The sequence below is a fragment of the Zea mays genome, chromosome 1 (genome assembly GCF_902167145.1).
Source record: "Zea mays cultivar B73 chromosome 1, Zm-B73-REFERENCE-NAM-5.0, whole genome shotgun sequence".
NCBI classification, from domain to species: Eukaryota; Viridiplantae; Streptophyta; class Magnoliopsida; order Poales; family Poaceae; genus Zea; species Zea mays.
Window position 1 is genome coordinate 127251182 of NC_050096.1, and position 6733 is coordinate 127257914.

At 42.2% G+C, this 6733-nt stretch overlaps 1 long non-coding RNA gene across 1 annotated transcript; it reads left to right on the forward strand.

Annotated features, from left to right (window-relative positions):
- The first annotated feature begins 5986 nt into the window (after positions 1–5986).
- LOC103638479 (uncharacterized) lies at positions 5987–6489 on the forward strand. The gene is made up of 3 exons (XR_558821.2): positions 5987–6094; positions 6177–6375; positions 6459–6489. It is a non-coding gene; the product is annotated as an uncharacterized lncRNA (long non-coding RNA).
- The last annotated feature ends 244 nt before the right edge of the window (positions 6490–6733 follow it).

The following is a 6733-nucleotide window of genomic DNA, read 5'->3' on the forward strand; positions in this document are numbered from 1 at the left end:
TTAATGGCCATTTCTCTTTCACTTCCCTATACTGTTGCCTCGATAGTATGACAACTAATGTAAGGGATTCTGGTATATACACGTTCCGAGCACAGGGCATGATGTACCACAATATCAAGTCATTTGGTAGGGAGGGTGGGGCAGAGCATAATCACCTTGAGCTTTACTTTTATGATGATGATCCCACTCTCGAGCATCGGTACCGTAAGTGTCGCAAAGAGCATCAACAGAAAGACAAAGAGGTTATTCGACAGATAGTCGACATACTACGTGGAAACCCGTACTCCGAGCACCTTAGAACCATGGGCCACGTTGATAACCTTGATGACTATCGTATCGCATTGAACCTAGACCAGACGTTGAACCAAAAGACATATAACACACCTCTCACTTCGGAGGTGGCCGCTGTCTAGATTGAAGGGAGCGAAGGGCGAGGCCAGTTCAGCAAGAGTGTTATGCTCCATGGGAAGGACAATTCAAGCCATTGCATCCGCTCATACCATGGATGCTACGATGCACTATCATATCCATTGTTCTTCCCTAGAGGCGAACTTGGATGGCATGCAAATATCCCAAAGGTTGGAGTATCCATGGACGAAGTTGATGCATACCGTGCGACACATAGGGCAAGTAATGCAAATGATGAAGATGCGGGTTAGTTGTTTCTTTATAATTTGTGATATTTGTGCATTATTAACTATCTTTTCAGCATCGCTCACTTTATAATCCTTGCATATGCAGAATCTCCTAGCCATTTATGTGTGTCTGTACGTGACTACTACTGCTACAAATTCCAGATTCGCCCCGGGGTATTCAATCCAATACTTCATGGAAAGCGGCTTTTCCAGCAGTTCGCGGTCGACACATACATAAAGATTGAGAGCTCTCGTTTAGATTACATACGTAGGAATCAGGATCGGTTAAGGGCAGACCTGTACCAGGGCTTGGTGGATAGCATGCTTGATGGAGATATTAGAGCAGAGAAGGTTGGCAAGTGAACTGTGCTGTCAATGTCGTTTATTGGCGGTCCTCGTGACATGAGATGTCGGTATATGGATGCTATGGCTCTGGTGCGAAAGTTTGGTAAACCAGACATATTTCTTACCATGACATGTAACCCTAACTGGGATGAGATAAGGAGGGAGCTTCTCCCTGGGCAGACACCGCAAGATCGTCCGGATCTTGTAGTGCGTGTCTTTCATGCGAAGCTACAAGAGTTAAAGCATAGGCTGACTAAACATGATATTCTTGGTAAGGTCCGAGCCTACGTCTATGTCGTTGAGTTTCAGAAGCGGCGTTTGCCGCATGCCCATTTTCTACTCATAATGCAGAGGAAGTACAAGCTCACATGTCCTGAGCAGTACGACCTTTTGATCTCAGTCGAGATCCCAAGCAACAAGTACCCTGAACTACGAAAGATGGTTATCAAGCATATGATGCATGGCCCGTGTGGGTCGCTAAACCCTAACTGCCCATGCACTAAGGGTCGTAAATCGTGCAAGAATTATTACCCTTGGCCTTTCAGTGACACAACCTTGCAAGGGAAGGATTCGTGCCCTGTTTACAGACGTCGTGACGATGATCGTAAAGAAAAGGTCCGAGGGTGCGAACTGGACAATAGATGGGTTGTCCCTTATAACCCATACCTCCTTCGTCTCTTCAACTGTCACATCAATGTCGAGGCATGTGGGAGCATCAAGGCTGTTAAATACCTGTTCAAGTACATATACAAAGGCCATGATCGTGCGTCTGTTGTTATGAGAGATGCGAGCAAGGCAGCCGATGATGTTGATGAGATCAAGCAGTATAGAGATGCAAGGTGGGTGACTCCTCCAGAAGCCTTGTGGAGGATATACGGCTTTGAGCTTAGTCAGATATCTCCACCTGTTATGTAGCTTCAACTCCATCTTCCAAACATGCACATGGTGGCGTTTCACGAACGGCAAATGGTCGAGCGAGTCGTCAACCGTCCAGGTGTTGATAGGTCGATGCTCACAACATATTTTGAGGCGAACAGGCTACACGAGGAGGCTCGTGGCATCCTATATCATGACTTCCCTGAGTGGTACACTTGGCAGAGTGGTAAGGGCAAAGTATGGCAACGGAGGAAACGAGATACAGGTGGACAAGTCGGTAGAATAGTCTCTGCTCATCCGGCCGAGGGGGAGCGCTACTATCTTTGTGTTCTCCTAAACCACATGACTGGCGCCACCTCCTATGTGGATCTAAGGACAGTTGATGGTGTTATCCTATCGACTTTTCGTGAGGCAGCAGAGAGAAGGGGACTGCTTGAGTCGGACAACACACTGGATGAGTGTCTCACTGAACGTGTTATTTTCCAGATGCCATCGTCACTGCGACGGCTTTTTGCCACAATACTGGTGTACTGTGAGCCAAGCGATGTGGCTGTACTCTGGCAGAAACACAAAGATTCTATGTTTGAGGACTATCAACACAAGAGTCAGAACAAAACTCATGTTGAGCAGATGGTATTGATTGACATTAGGAACATGCTGCAGTCAATGGGAAAGGACATAAAGACATTCCCTCTACCTCCTATCATCGACGCATATGACGATGCTATTGGTACTGCTAGGGAGGTTTACGAGGAGGAAAGTATCGAACCGACAGCTGGAGATGTGGCTCTTAAAGACTCTCTTAATGAGGAACAGAGGGCCGCCTATGATAAGATTATGTCTGCCGTTGACACCGATCAGGGCGGATTGTTCTTTGTGGATGGACCTGGTGGCACCGGGAAGACTTATCTATACAGAGTGTTGCTCGTGACGCTACGCAACCAGAGCAAGATTGCAGTGGCAACAGCTACATCTGGCGTTGCGGCTTCCATAATGCCTGGAGGAAGAACCGCCCATTCACGCTTCAAGATACCACTCACTATTGATGATGGCGCTGTATGTAGCTTCACGAAGCAGAGTGGAACAGCAGAGTTGCTACGGAAAGCATCTCTCATTATCTGGGACGAGGCTTCTATGACTAAGAGACAAGCCGTGGAGGCACTGGACAATAGCATGCGCGATATAATGGGTCGCCTCGCACTGCCATTTGGTGGTAAAACCATTGTCTTCAGTGGAGATTTCAGACACGTCTTGCCTGTTGTTCGTAAAGGGTCAAGGGCTCAAATAGTCGCGTCTTCGCTACGGATGTCTTACCTATGGGAGTCCATGTCCCACTTAAAGCTTGTTAGCAACATGAGAGCAAAAAACGACCCTTGGTTTGCGGAGTTTTTGTTGCGCGTAGGCGATGGAACTGAGGACACAAGTAGTGACGGCGACATTCGTCTTCCTGACGATGTGTGTGTGCCTTACAATGGGAGTGACAGCGATCTTGACAACCTAATAGACTTCGCTTTCCCAAATCTCAACGAAAATATGTCGGATTCCACCTACATCACTTCAAGGGCGATACTGTCAACACAGAACGACTGGGTGGATATGATAAATGTTAAGATGATTGATCGTTTTCAAGGGGAGCATATGGTGTACCATAGTTTCGATAGCGCCATGGATGATCCCCATAACTACTACCCACCTGAGTTCCTAAACACATTGACGCCTAATGGGCTGCCACCTCATGTTTTGAAGCTCAAGATTGGATGTCCTGTTATATTGCTCCAGAATATAGACCCTGCAAATGGACTTTGTAATGGCACCAGGCTAGTCGTTCGTGGCTTCCAAAGAAATAGCATTGACGCAGAGATTGTACTGGGTCAACACGTTGGAAAACGGATTTTCCTACCGCGTATACCGTTGTGTCCCTCCGATGAAGAGATGTTCCCTTTCCAGTTCAAAAGAAAGCAGTTTCCTGTACGGCTTAGCTTTGCAATGACAGTTAACAAAGCACAGGGTCAGACTATTCCCAATGTTGGTGTATACTTGCCTGAACCAGTGTTCTCTCATGGCCAACTATATGTTGCTCTATCTAGAGCGACAGCCCGATCGAACATAAAGATTCTTGTCATCCCAGCCGTCGATGGGAGGAAAAAGTCAAGGAAGGGAGTAAAGAAAAACCCCACCGTAGATTGTGGGACATATACCAAGAACATCGTCTACAAGGAGGTCCTAACAAACTAGACACATGGTAAGAGTTGCATGTTCAACTAACAAACTAATAGGATGATGTCTGTCTTCTGTTTGATTGGTATGGTGTATTATCAAGTCATGTTTGCATGCTACAATTGTTTTTATTAGAGCCGCAAAATTTTTGATAGTCATCAACCTTCTTATTGCATGCATACTATCTTAAAGTATTGTTGAGTTTTGTATCATTTGTGAAATTAGTCATTTGTGAAATTAGCAATATTAATTTTTATGCATCTAACAACTTGTTATGCATGGCAAAGCACTGTCACTGACCTATATTATACCTTATGAATGTAGGTTTTTGTCCCCCGAGAATGGAATCTCTATTTGTAGGCTTGTCTCATAACAAGCCAAAAAAATCGGTGGCAACCGCAATAGTTCGAGAAGGTATTATAATTTTCATAGTTCTGTATGGATCAATTTGTATTTTTTTGTAATAACTAATTTTAGTTTTATCTCATGACTGGTTGCTCCTAGACTATATTTGCACGCAAGGTGATCTTGCCCTCATCGATTTTATTAAGGAAATCCCTTGTGAACCAAGGGTAGAAGTCGTGCTTATTGATGATGCCTTTGTTGAAAGGAAGTGGATGGAATGTTTATTTCAGCCGAACGCATATTTAGGTGACGAGGTAATCCATGCTTAGTTTTTATATTTGGCGACGTTGTTATGTATAAGTTTTTTCCTGGTATTTTTAAGCACAACTTACAGGTTATAGACTGTTACATAAATTTGATAAAAGCTCAAAAGCATCTAAAGTGTCGATCTGGAGGTCGCGTTCACATAGAAAATGCTTTCCAGTTCAATTTCCTGAAGCGAGATGGTGATGTTGAAATTAAAACAGAGGGGCTATATCCAATTGAAGACATGACACAAATATGTAGCGCTAAACGAAGGGTGTTACTTTACCTAGACCATGACATGGTACATATGAGTTTGCAATCTGAACAGTTATTATTTATATGTAATTTATTCTTATGCAAGTATTTATAACTGTTTTGTAGGTGTTCATTCCGATAAACATCCGAGAGACGCACTGGTATCTTGTCGTTATCCATGCAAGAAATATGGAGATACAAGTGCTCGATTCACTTGGTTCTTCACAAGACCGCAAAGACCTCACTGACTCTGTGAGTATGCACAAACTAAACAATTATGAATTCAATATTAACTTATCCCAATCTCTAATTTTGTTTTACAATATATAAAGATTAAAGGACTGCAAAGACAAATTGATATGATATCTCAACGTAAGGAGTTAAAAGACCACAGGTGGCCAGACCTCCAAGTTGCTTCTTGGCCGCTCAAGGAAATAGACATGGGATATGCAAAGCAGACATATAGGTACGCCCTAAAATCTTCTTTACCAATTTCTTCATTCATACTAATATTTATGTTGATATTAATGTATATTGTAGCTCTTCATGTGGTCTCTTTCTTTTGAACTATATCGAATACTGGACAGGGGATGAACTGTCTGACAGTTTTACCCAGGTATATTATTACTACTATGACATATATGCACATCTATAGTTAGTGTTACATATATAATGCTAAATAATTGTTTCTTATTTGTAGGATGATATGTCACACTTTAGGAAAAAAATGGCTGCTATATTACTATCTTCAGACCTGAATAAGAGAAGGGGTGTCTGTTATACAAAAATGAAAAAGAAGTTGACTTTGGAAGCCCATCTGATGTTGAGATATTAGAAAACCCAACAGATTCTAATAAGAGGAAACTACTCCACGTGCTTGATGATAGCGAAGTAGTGTATGAAGATGAGGAAGGCCCTATTACTCAAGCGGACTTGCAAAGGTGGTTTGTTGATGATTGGGATAAAAGAGCTCCTGTAAAAGTCTCTACCGATGGGTGCAACAATGACTTTTTAATGGTTGGTCTTTCCACAAAGGACATGCCAGTGACCAAAGCCGATTCAATAGATGTTTTATGTGATTATATCATGGCAATAGAAGACGATACGACACTAGAGTAAGTGCTCATTGATTTATTTATTTTATGTATATCAACTACTTGGATTCTTGATATAGACTTTCGTCATGCTACATTACAGGAGAACATGGGTGCGAAGTTTCAATCCTTTTAAGATAGAAATATCTGTCAAAGACCTGCAAAACATATTAACGATAAATCAAGATATGATTCTAAGATGTTTTGACATGGCTGTTCGGCTGCTTGCCAATAAAGAGTCACGTAGGCCGAAAGAAGAAATCATAAATAATAGAAAGCATTATATGGACATGCGTTTTTGGGTAAGTTTGTTTCCAATCATTAATGTATTAATATATAGTATCTACATCTAATCCTCATGTGTACATGTATATATACTGTCCAGAGAATGGTTGGTTTTGGTAAACTTCCAAAGTACCATCAGGATCCTACAACAGAAGAGTTAGCCAAAACACTCGATTGTTGGCCATCAATGAATTATTATATCACAGGTTGTAGATATGTAAGTATGTGTTCATTTCGAATGTATTTATAAATGACACTTCTGTTGTAAGATCCTAATGACTGATATTTTGTAGGTTCTTATGCCATGGAAATTCAATGGATGTCACGCCCTTTTCGTAATAGATCATGTTATAAAGCATGTGACTTTTATCGACT